Genomic DNA, 13,446 nt, shown 5'->3' on the forward strand with positions numbered 1-13,446 from the left:
ACAAACAGTAGAAGACATAAGGTAAATGTTTTAACTTCTTTATGTAGTATAACTACATAGTTTACATGTATAAACATTGAAAGCTTGAATATTGCAAATGTTTATTTATTAAATTTATTACTAAAATAAAATATAACCTGTCAGGAAAAACATATTCTCAGAATAACTGGAATATGGGACATTCCATTGTTATTGCCACATAAAGTGACACATGTCAGATTTGAAAAATAGGGTTCGGTTACTAAAGGGTTAAAATGCATTCTTCCCAATATTAGTTCTCTGATGTCTAACAAGTTGAGATTTAGATGAAAAAAAATATTCCATTTTCTGAATATGAAAATGGCTTCTCTCCTGTGTGAATTCTCTCATGTGTAACAAGAGCTGATTTGATTGTAAAACATTTTTCTCATTCTGAACATGAAAATGACTTCTCTCCTGTGTGAATTCTCTAATGTGAAACAAGACCTGATTGTCAACTAAAACATTTTCTACATTCTGAACATGAAAATGGCTTCTGTTTTGTGTGAATTCTCTCATGTGTAACAAGATCAGATTTCTCTGTAAAACATGTTCCACATTCTGAACATGAAAATGGCTTCTCTCCTGTGTGAATTCTTATATGTTTAACAAGAGTTGATTTCTGTGTAAAACATTTTCCACATTTTTAACATGAAAATGGCTTCTCGCCTGTGTGATTTTTCTCATGTCTAAAAAGATGATATTTCTGTCTAAAACATTTTCCACATTCTGAACATGAAAATGGCTTCTCTCCTGTGTGAACTCTCTCATGTGCAACAAGATTAGATTTTTGTGTAAAACATTTTCCACATTCTGAACATGAAAATGGCTCATCTCCTGTGTGATTTCTCTCATGTCTAACAAGATGATGTTTCTGTGTAAAACATTTTCCACATTCTGAACATGAAAATGGCTTCTCGCCTGTGTGATTTTTCTCATGTCTAAAAAGATGATATTTCTGTCTAAAACATTTTCCACATTCTGAACATGAAAATGGCTTCTCTCCTGTGTGAACTCTCTCATGTGCAAGAAGCTTAGATTTTTGTGTAAAACATTTTCCACATTCTGAACATGAAAATGGCTTCTCTCCAGTGTGAGTTCTCTCATGTTCAACAAGAGTTGATTTAGTTGTAAAACATTTTCCACATTCTGAACATGAAAATGGTTTCTCTCCTTTGTGATTTCTTTCATGTGTTACAAGATTTGATTTCTTTGCAAAACATTTTCCACATTCTGAACATGAAAATGGCTTCTCTCCTGTGTGAATTCTCTCATGGTTAACAAGATTTGATTTCATTGTAAAACATTTTCCACATTCTGAACATGAAAATGGCTTCTCTCCTGTGTGAATTCTCTCATGTGTAACAAGAGATGATTTATCTGTAAAACATTTTCCACATTCTGAACATGAAAATGGCTTCTCTCCTGTGTGAATTCTTTCATGTGTAACAAGAACTGATTTTCGACTAAAACATTTTCCACATTCTGAACATGAAAATGGCTTCTCTCCTGTGTGAATTCTTATATGTTTAACAAGAGTTGATTTCTGTGTAAAACATTTTCCACATTTTTAACATGAAAATGGCTTCTCGCCTGTGTGATTTTTCTCATGTCTAAAAAGATGATATTTCTGTCTAAAACATTTTCCACATTCTGAACATGAAAATGGCTTCTCTCCTGTGTGAACTCTCTCATGTGCAACAAGATTAGATTTTTGTGTAAAACATTTTCCACATTCTGAACATGAAAATGGCTCATCTCCTGTGTGATTTCTCTCATGTCTAACAAGATGATGTTTCTGTGTAAAACATTTTCCACATTCTGAACATGAAAATGGCTTCTCGCCTGTGTGATTTTTCTCATGTCTAAAAAGATGATATTTCTGTCTAAAACATTTTCCACATTCTGAACATGAAAATGGCTTCTCTCCTGTGTGAACTCTCTCATGTGCAAGAAGCTTAGATTTTTGTGTAAAACATTTTCCACATTCTGAACATGAAAATGGCTTCTCTCCAGTGTGAGTTCTCTCATGTTCAACAAGAGTTGATTTAGTTGTAAAACATTTTCCACATTCTGAACATGAAAATGGTTTCTCTCCTTTGTGATTTCTTTCATGTGTTACAAGATTTGATTTCTTTGCAAAACATTTTCCACATTCTGAACATGAAAATGGCTTCTCTCCTGTGTGAATTCTCTCATGGTTAACAAGATTTGATTTAATTGTAAAGCATTTTCCACATTCTGAACATGAAAATGGCTTCTCTCCTGTGTGAATTCTCTCATGTGTAACAAGAGATGATTTATCTGTAAAACATTTTCCACATTCTGAACATGAAAATGGCTTCTCTCCTGTGTGAATTCTTTCATGTGTAACAAGAACTGATTTTCGACTAAAACATTTTCCACATTCTGAACATGAAAATGGCTTCTCTCCTGTGTGAATTCTCTCATGTTTAACAAGATTTGATTTAATTGTAAAGCATTTTCCACATTCTGAACATGAAAACGGCTTCTCTCCTGTGTGAATTATCTCATGTGTAACAAGAGATGATCTATCTGTAAAACATTTTCCACATTCTGAACATGAAAATGGCTTCTCTCCTGTGTGAATTCTCTCATGTGTACCAAGACTTGATTTCTCTGTAAAACAGTCCTCACAATCTAAACATGAAAATGGCTTCTTCCTTGCTGGAGTTCTTTTATTTTCCACACATATTTCGTGACTTTTCTTTTCCTCAGCAGTCTGTGATGAATTAGGACATTGCACTTTAAAATGATCCTTGTCTGAGATGTTGTCAAGCTCTTCATATTGGTCTTGTGCAATGCTACAATCATCTGCTTTAAAATCCAAACAAATGAGATGTCTTTCGGAGCTCCCGATACGGCCATCTGCCAAGAATAAATCTGATTTGACTTTTTAGCAAAATAACCTTAATATTTATATTTATCGAAATGTAAAATATTAAGAAAAGTAAACATAAAAAAGTTACATGCAGATTGCAATGTGTGTAGCAAAGTTCTATTATTAGCTCACTAAAGTGTAATTTCCATAATGTGATGATTCCACAAAGAATCAATTGTACTAATGCTCAGGCTAAATCATTGACCAGTGCAATCATCAAATAAGAAAACATTTGTGATTGGTTGCATATTTTATATGAGAATAAAAATGATAATTTTCAACATCACATCATCCCTTTTGTGTAAATTGAGGATATACTGCATTAATAAAGAAGCCATGAGATAAGGAAACAAATCATTATTACTACATCAAAAGGAAAGCTAATAAGCCCCAATCAAATTCTTATATCATCAATCAGTGCTCATTGATGAAATTATACTCTCCTTGCTGCCATTTGATTTTATTCTATAGGAGAAGTAGAGGGCTGTAGCACTCACCTTTCTCGGTTAGAGCTTCATGCAACACCTCAGTGACTGGAAACGAGCGGCTGCAGGGAAAAAATAACTTTAATTTCTCCTGGTAGCCGCTTTCCCAGTAAAACAGCCTAACATGCTTTAAATATTATTTACCTACAGGTTACCAATATATCTACAGGTAAATAGCATTTTTGTAGCTGACATGTTTTCTTTAAAGGTTCATTTACTCAGGCAGCTATTGGCCTGTAACAAGCACTGATTCATGATGTGGGAATATTTTTTCTCTCTCCCTATTTTGTTGAATAATAAATAATTGGTTTCCATACTGCATCTTTTAGTGTGTACTGTGGAAATTATATCTATTCTTCAGTGAACACTTCACATCAACCACTGGCACCCCATCATCCATGTGACAGAGTGCAGGACTTGCTCATATTGTATCACTTGTACCTAGAGAAACTCAGGCGTCAGTACAGCTAGTTGGTGTCCATTTCACACAATCGATGACCGTTGCGTGCAGAAAAGAGGAGCCGTATGGTCATGTATTAGGAAGTCATAGCCATGGAGAAAATATAAAGATGGATAAGACCAGGCAATTTCCTGCTTTCTCTTATATTCTACTGTGACTATGGTTACATATTAATCCTGAAACCAGAGCCATGATGGTTATATTAAACACTAAACGAGATACTTTGCCCATAAAGTTTGATATGTATCTTTGATAATCTATCATCCCAGTCTATTCTTCAATCCAGGGCTGGCATTATGGGCAGGCAGACAAGGCAGCTGTTTAGCGCCTCTGCTCTTCCATGGGCCCTCAGCCAGTAGTGCACCACTATTAGCAGCACACCACATGGCCGCTATGGGGCCCGTGTGTAAAAGGAGCAAGGCACCTCCCCGCTTTCAACTTATTGGCATCATACATGCAAAGACCCTAGTCCATGCCCTCATCATCTCCCGCCTTGACTACTGTAACCTCCTGCTCTGTGGCCTCCCCTCTAACACTCTTGCACCCCTCCAATCTATTCTAAACTCTGCTGCCTGACTAATCCACCTGTCCCCCCGCTATTCCCCGGCCTCTCCCCTCTGTCAATCCCTGCACTGGCTCCCCATCACCCAGAGACTCCAGTACAAAAGCCTAACCATGACATACAAAGGCATCCACAACCTGTCTCCTCCGTACATCTGTGACCTGCACTCAACCTCCGATCCTCACAAGATCTCCTTCTCTACTCCCCTATTATCTCCTCTTCCCACAATCGCATACAAGATTTCTCTCGTGCATCCCCCCTACTCTGGAATTCTCTACCACAACATATCAGACTCTCGCCTACCATCGAAACCTTCAAAAAGAACCTGAAGACCCACCTCTTCCGACAAGCCTACAACCTGCAGTAACCACCGATTGACCAAACCGCTGCACGGCCAGCTCTACCCTCACCTACTGTATCCTCACCCATCCGTTGTAGATTGTGAGCCCTCGCGGGCAGGGTCCTCTCTCCTCCTGTACCACTTGTGACTTGTATTGTTCAAGATTATTGTACTTGTTTTATTATGTATGCCCCTCCTCACATGTAAAGCGCCATGGAATAAATTGCGCTGTATTAATAATAAATAATAATAATAATAATACATGCCGATATAGTTGAAAGCAGTGATGGAGGAGAGCATGTCAGATGATGTTCCGTCTCTCATCACTCTGCCTCTGACTCAGCGTGTGCCAGCTGCGGAGTTTAGATGCTCTGCAGAAGTCAGATCAGGGGGGAATGAGAAGGAGAGGTAAGTATTGTGTGTATACATTATAATGTGTGTCTTCTGCATTATACTGTGTGTGAGGGGACTGCACTATACTGTATATTATTATTATTATTTTTGTGTGGTTGTGTACTTATGAGGGAGCTGAATTATACTGTGTGTGTGGGGCTGCGTTATACTCTGAGGGCGCCCCATTATACTCTGATGGCACTGCATTGTACTCTTAGGGGGCTGCATTTTACTCTGAAGGGTCTGCATCATGCTCTATGAGGGGACTACATTATACTCTATGAGGAGGGCTGCAGCATAATCTGAGGGGGCATCAATGTACTCTATGAGGGTGGTTACAGTATACTCTAAGGAAGGCTGTAGTATACTCTGAGGGGGGCTGCATTTTACTATATATAATATATGGGACCTGCATTATAGTGTATCGAGGTCTATCTGTACCAATCATTCTTCCTCAGCTGTGAGTAAGGGTAGTTTCACATGGTCAGTAAACGATACAGTTTGGACGCTGCATGCTTGTGCAGCGTCCAGATGTTACACCATAATGGATGGGATTTCAAGAAATCCCAAGCCCTCTATGCGTACATCGATGCCCACAGCTCACCCGTGTAGACGGACATGCGTTGCGTCTCTCCAGACTGCAGCATATCTATTCATCTTGCAGAGACAGGAGCCTCAGCAGGTAAATTTCACCCGTACAATGTATTGGACGCAGTGAATCCGCACGGTTCAATGAGCACATGCGAAATCACCTACGATCAATAGCCAGCAACGGACATGTGCTGCATCCAAAGTGCTGCCAATCACTGAACTTGGGAACATACCCTAAAGAAGCCGGGAAACAAGCCTCAAACCACTTCAATATTTTTGATCACGCTCGTTTAGCAGCCTGAACTCAGCGCTTATAAATACAACAGAAATGTTTCTGTGTCATGGTGCAATATGTGAGCATTTAGGACACCACTTTAAACTTTGCCCAGGGCCCCACTTTGTCTAACTCCATCCCTGCTTAGATCCAAGTTATAGATACACAACCAGTCTTATTACATATTGCTATATTGTATTTTCAGCCATATCTGTATTTTAGCTGAATGGAGGAATCTATGGCCAAAAAAGCTGAGAAAACAACATAACATATAACTTCAAGTCTAAAATTGTCTGGTCCGGTGAATGAGGAGAAATTGACTCTTCTCTGCTCAATTTAATGGTGACTTCTCACTGGGGCAGTTACCTGTATGAACGATCTCTTTGTACCACTTATTATATCGCACATCGCGTTTTCCTTTCTCCATTATGGCTTCAAGCTTTGTTATTCTTCAGATATTTTCCTGGATGTCAAAGCTGTGAAAGTAATAATGTAACAGTCACAGACAGAAAGAAAACTCACGTGGAATGTTCTAGATGGAGGCTTTTACTACAAGTTCATGATGCACCTGAGCCGCCAAAAGATGCCGACATCTCTGCCTCCTACTGTATATAACTGGGGCTGCCCGCAGTCAGTACGGCAGCGTGTAGTGATAGAAGCAGGCGTCACTGTAAGCAACTGCATTATGGCAAAGTGATTTCCTTCATTATTTTGTCTTCACATTTCAGATGCACTAACATTTTTCATTTTCAATAAATTGATGAATATTTTGTCTGGAAATATTTTATTTTTGGGGCACATGCTATTTTTTGTGAGGTTGGAAGCAATTTACCAGTTTTCTTATGGCATTCACTTCTGATATAAATGTCATGTTAGAAAAGTCATCCACTCTTTCTTTATATTTACTTGTATCCTTCATGCCAATGCAGTTGAAAGCCATGATGAAGAAGGGAGCGTCAGCCATCATTCTCCCTCTGTGTCTGCCATCTCAGTGCAGCAGGTCCAATAACATCTCTATTTTGCTCTCACTGTGCCGACCAGTGAAGAGCTCCACAGTGCTCGCTGCCTAGATTGGAGCAGTGGGGCACCGGGGAGAGCTGAGTATTTAGTTTTTTAATGTATGGACCATTATACTGTATGGAGGACTATGATGAGCCATTATACTGTATGAAGGGTTATGTTGGAACATAACATGAAGAGAAGACTCACCAAATGCACTGGCAGGTTGCAGCAGACCCTCAATAATAAACTCTAAAGCAGCACAGGTGCAAGCTACTGATGAGAGCAACCACCCACTCACCCAAACATTAGAAGGGTTGGCTGCCTAGTAGCAAAAATGCACACAGGTAAGGCTTGCATAAGACTATTCACACAGATAAATGTGTCAAAGGCATCAAAAAGTGTCAAAGGCGGAAGTAGAGCAGAACCGCAAAGAGTGGATGCAAAGCAGAAGCACAAGAGGCGGAGCTAACAGTAGAAACGTAGGAGGGGAGCTAAGAGCAGAAACATAGGAAGCGGAGCTAAGAGCAGAACTGCAGGAGGCGGAGCTAAGAGCAGAGCTGAAGGAGGCGGATCCAAAAGCAGAACTGATGGAGGCGAAGCCAAGAGAAAAACCGCTGGAGGCAGAGATAAGAGCAGAACTGCTGAAGGCGGAGCTAAGAGCAAAACTCCTGGAGGCGGAGTCAAAAGCAGAAAGGAGCAGAGCCACAGATTGCAGCGAGCAGAGCAGAGAGGCGTAGCAAAGCAGAACAGAGCAGAGCCACAGGTTTGCGGCAAGGAAAGCAGAGCTGCAAGGCGCAGAGCAGAACAGAACATAGCAGAGCTGCAAGGTGCACACAAGGGCAGAACGGAGCAGAGCCACGGATTTGTGTCGAGCAGAACAGAGAGGCGCAGAGCCTCAGGTTGTGGCGAGCAGAGCTGGTGGGAGTGGACCCAAGGAAGCGCACAGCTGAATGGGAACGGCAAACAGGCAAGGAGACAACAGGAAAGGACATAGAACAGAGTATAGACAGGGACAGACACAGAAACAGGACCTGGACAAGGGTTCAGGCCTGGGTATGCAGCCCCCAGAAAGGCAGAGACAGGACAGGACCTGGCAGCTCAGTAGCAAGACACTAACTGATGGAGAAAATTTGTTTTTTTAAGGCTCAACATTATAAACTTCTGTGAAGCACTAGGGGGTTCAAAGTGCTCACCACACATTTAGAGAAGTTCCTTAGGGGGTCTACTTTCAAAAATGGTGTCACTTGTGGGGGGTTTCCACTGTTTAGGCACATCAGAGGCTCTCCAAACGCGACATGGTGCATTTTGCATTGAAAAGTCAAATGGTGCTGCTTACCTTCCGAGCTCTGCCATGCGCCCAAACAGTGGTTTACCCCCACATATGGGGTATCAGCGTACTCAGGACAAATTGTACAACAACTTTAGGGGCCCAATTTTTCCCCTTGGTAAAATAAAACAATTTGGATCTGAAATACATTTTTGGGGAAAAAAAGTTAAAATGTTAATTTTCTTTTTAAACATTCCCAAAATTCCTGTGAAGCACCTGAAGGGTTAATAAACTTATTGAATCTGGTTTTGAGTACCTTGAGGGGTGCAGTTTTTAGAAAGGTGTCACTTTTGGGCATTTTCTGTCATTTAAGCCCCTCAAAGTCACTTCATGTGTGAGGTGGTACCTAAGAAAATGGTTTTGCAAATTTTGTTGTAAATTTGAGAAATTGCTGGTCAACTTTTAACCCTTACAACTTCCTAACAAAAAAAAAGTTATATTTCCAAAATTGTGCTGATGTAAAGCAGACATGTGCGAAATGCTATTTATTGACTATTGTGTGTGATATGACTCTCTAATTTAAGGGCATAAAAACTAAAAGTTTGAAAATTGCAAAATTTTTAAAATTTTCTCCAAACTTGTTTTTTTCACAAATAAACGCAAGCCATATCGAAGACATTTGACCACTATCATAAAGGACAATATGTCACAAGAAAACACTCTCAGAATCACCAGGATCCATTGAAGCGTTTCAGAGTTATGACCTCAAAGTGACAGTGGTCTGAATTAAAATAAAATGGCCTTGTCAGGAATTTGAAAACAGGCTTCGGCGTGAAGGGGATAAAGGGAAGGTGCCACGATTTAGATTTTCTTTATTAATAATTATTGATTTTAAAATCAATTATTTTTCATTCAAAATTAAATCCACTAATTTAATTTTTTTTTATTTATTCATTTTTCTTTCAGCCACTGGGGGCTCCCATTTGCATTTGCTGGTGTATACAGCAAGTGTCTGAGCATGACACTTAGGGCTCATACTTGCGAGAAACTTGGATGAGTCTCGCATGTTTATACCCGGAGCTGCTGCCAGCTCTCAGGAGGGGAGCGTGTGACTGCATGTATTCCTATGCGGCTGCACGCTCCGATCTGAATGTTGGGTGCAGTGCCGTGTATTAACATGCGAGACTCATCCGAATTTCTAGCAAGTGAGTATGAGCCCTAACACCTAAAATACAGCAGCCCCTGTACATAGTAGTCTGTGGTCAATCTTCCTGGCTTCCTCCAGCTATGACCTAGGCATGGCCCTTGGGCTGTCCAGGTCAGAGCTGTGGGAGGTTTCAAAGCCATTTTGTTGGTGTACTGGGAGGGAAGAGGCTAGAATGGAGTCTCTTCTGTGAGCAGATGATGTCACAGGAAGAAGCAGGGCCTCCTTCATCCAGTGCAGAGACCCCATAACAGGAAGTAACTATGAGGCTTGAGTGTGCAGATATTTCTGAGAGGACTGAGGGGCTGCACAATGGAGCTGTGTGCAGATAGGAATGAGGATATAGGTCTAAGTGTGAGGAGTCTGAGGATGTATTTTGGGTGCAAAGAATCATGAATGATGTTAATATAGGGGGCTGCATCTTGGAGTGTTCCACAAGGAAATGGGTGCTGCCATAGTGCCCAACATTTCAAGATGAGAAAGAGGGACAGATCATGCAGCGTGCTACACTCTCCATGGCAAACTTAAGCCCTTGGTCACACCCCAATCTTTGCCCAGCGGGACAGTGGCAGTGAAGGAAATTCAGCAGAAGCTTGAGACTGCAGGGCAGCATTTAATTAGTCAGAGCTGGCGCGATGTTATCTGTGTGTCCTGCTCATCACTAGTTGGGACCTGTGGATTTATTTTTCGTTCCTTCATTCACATTCGGAGCAGCTAGAACTTTCTCTTTTTTATGTAGCGTCACTATATGACATCTGGCTTTTTTGTGTCTGTAAGGCCGGCGTCACACTCAGCGTATGAAAATACGGTCTGTTTTTTATGGCCGTAATACGCAGAAATGTCCCCAAAATAGTGATCTGTATGTCATCCGTAGGCAGGGTGTGTCAGCGTATTTTGCGTATGTCATCCTCCATATGTAATCCGTATGGTATCCGTACTGCGAGATTTTCTCGCAGGCTTGCAAAACGGACATACAATGGATCCATGGGCTCAAATAATCGTAAAAACATATATACTGTCTATATATATATCAGTGAGACACATATATATATTAATATTTCATACAGCGCTAGTTAGCAGAAAAGCCGGTAATTCAATTGCCGGCTTTTCCTATCTCCTTCTCAAACCCAACATGAAATGAGACATGGTTTACATACAGTAAACCATCTAATATCCCTTTTTTTGCATATTCCACACTACCAATATTAGTAGTGTGTATGTGCAACATTTGGGCGCTCTAGCTATTAAAATAAAGGGTTAAATCGCGGGGAAAAAAATTGGCATGGGCTCCTGCGCAATTTTCTCCGCCAGAGTGGTAAAGCCAGTGACTGAGGGCAGATATTAATAGTCTGGAGAGGGTCCATGGTTATTGGCCCCCCTGGCTAAAAACATCTGCCCCCAGCCACTCCAGAAGAGGCACATCTGGAAGATGCGTCTATTCTGGCACTTGGCCACTCTCTTCCCACTCCCGTGTAGTGGTGGGATATGGGGTAATGAAGGGTTAATGTCACCTTGCTATTGTAAGGTGACATTAAGCCAGATTAATAATGGAGAGGCATCAACTATGACACCTATCCATTATTAATCCAATAGTATGAAATGGTTAATAAAACACACACACACACGTTATTACAAAGTATTTTAATGAAATAAAGACACAGGTTGTTGTAATATTTTATTAGACTCTTAATCCACCTGAAGACAATTGTCACCTGAAACAAAGTTAAACAAAACAAACAACAATATTCCATACCTACCGTCGTTCTGTCTTGTCCCACGTTGTAAATCCATCTGAAAGGGTTAACTAATTTTACAAGCAGAAGCCTGCTAATGCAGCCGCCCCTGCCTGTAAAAACCCGGGGAATGAATGAAATGCAGGGGAATGACCTGTAATTACCTCGAGTCGCGGTGATGCGCCCTCTGCTGGATGTCCTCATATGAACTCGAGCCTGGGAACTTTTCAGAATATTTTCCCACGCTTGAGTTCATATGAGGACATCCAACAGAGGGCGCATCACCGCAACTCAAAGTAACAACAGGTCATTCCCCTTCATTCCATTCATTCACAAATTTTTACAGCCACGAGCACAGTTGCATTAGCAGAGCTCCTGGGTGTAAAATGATTTAACCCCTTCAGATGGATTTACATCGTGGGACGTGACGGAACGACGGAAGGTATGAGATATTGTTGATTTTTTATTTTTCCTTTTTTACAGAACAAGGGCCTTCAGGTGGATTAGGAGTCTAATAAAATATTACAACAACCTGTGTCTTTATTTCATTAAAATACTTTGTAATAATGTGTGTTTTATTAACCATTTCATACTATTGGATTAATAATGGATAGGTGTCATAATTGACACCTCTCCATTATTACCGTATATACTCGAGTATAAGCCGACCCGAGTATAAGCCGACCCCCCCTAATTTTGCCACAAAAAACTAGGAAAACTTATTGACTCAAGTATAAGCCTAGGGTGGAAAATGCAGCATTTACCGGTGAATTTAAAAAATAAAAATAGATCATTCTTGCCCCATAGCAGTGCCATATAGTGCTATGCACCGTTCATTATTGCCCCATAGCTGTGCCATATAGTGCTCTGCATGTTCATTATTGCCCCATAGTTGTGCCATATAGTGCTCTGCACTGTTCATATTTCCCCATAGCTGTGCCATATAGCGCTCTGCACCGTTCATATTTCCCCATAGCTCTGCCATATAGTGCTCTGCACCGTTCATATTGCCCCATAGCTCTGCCATATAGTGCTCTGCACCGTTCATATTTCCCCATAGCTCTGCCATATAGTGCTCTGCACCGTTCATATTGCCCCATAGCTCTGCCATATAGTGCTCTGCACCGTTCATATTTCCCCATAGCTCTGCCATATAGTGCTCTGCACCGTTCATATTGCCCCATAGCTCTGCCATATAGTGCTCTGCACCGTTCATATGTCCCCATAGCTCTGCCATATAGTGCTCTGCACCGTTCACATTTCCCCATTGCTCTGCCATATAGTGCTCTGCACCGTTCATTATTGCCCCATAGCTGTGCCATATAGTCCTCTGCACCGTTCATTATTGTCCCATAACTGTGCCATATAGTGCTCTGCACCATTCATTATTGCCCCATAGCTGTGCCATATAGTGCTCTGCACCATTCATATTGCCCCATAGCTGTGCCATATAGTGCTCTGCACCGTTCATATTTCCCCATAGCTCTGCCATATAGTGCTCTGCACCGTTCATATTGCCCCATAGCTCTGCCATATAGTGCTCTGCACCGTTCATATTTTCCCATAGCTCTGCCATATAGTGCTCTGCACCGTTCATATTGCCCCATAGCTCTGCCATATAGTGCTCTGCACCGTTCATATTTCCCCATAGCTCTGCCATATAGTGCTCTGCACCGTTCATATTGCCCCATAGCTCTGCCATATAGTGCTCTGCACCGTTCATATGTCCCCATAGCTCTGCCATATAGTGCTCTGCACCGTTCACATTTCCCCATTGCTCTGCCATATAGTGCTCTGCACCGTTCACATTGCCCCATAGCTGTGCCATATAGTGCTCTGCACCGTTCATTATTGCCCCATAGCTGTGCCATATAGTGCTCTGCACCGTTCATTATTGCCCCATAGCTGTGCCATATAGTCCTCTGCACCGTTCATTATTGTCCCATAACTGTGCCATATAGTGCTCTGCACCATTCATTATTGCCCCATAGCTGTGCCATATAGTGCTCTGCACCATTCATATTGCCCCATAGCTGTGCCATATAGTGCTCTGCACCGTTCATATTTCCCCATAGCTCTGCCATATAGTGCTCTGCACCGTTCATATTTCCCCATAGCTGTGCCATATAGTGTTCTGCACCGTTCATTATTGCCCCATAGCTGTGCCATATAGTGCTCTGCATGTTCATTATTGCCCCATAGCTGTGCCATATAG

At 41.4% G+C, this 13,446-nt stretch overlaps 1 pseudogene; it reads right to left on the bottom strand.

Moving 5' to 3' along the window:
* LOC138646128 (zinc finger protein 208-like) overlaps nucleotides 1–13,446 on the bottom strand; it is a 162,721-nt pseudogene that overhangs the window by 38,145 nt on the left and 111,130 nt on the right.

The sequence above is a fragment of the Ranitomeya imitator genome, chromosome 7 (genome assembly GCF_032444005.1).
Source record: "Ranitomeya imitator isolate aRanImi1 chromosome 7, aRanImi1.pri, whole genome shotgun sequence".
Classification (NCBI taxonomy): Eukaryota; Metazoa; Chordata; class Amphibia; order Anura; family Dendrobatidae; genus Ranitomeya; species Ranitomeya imitator.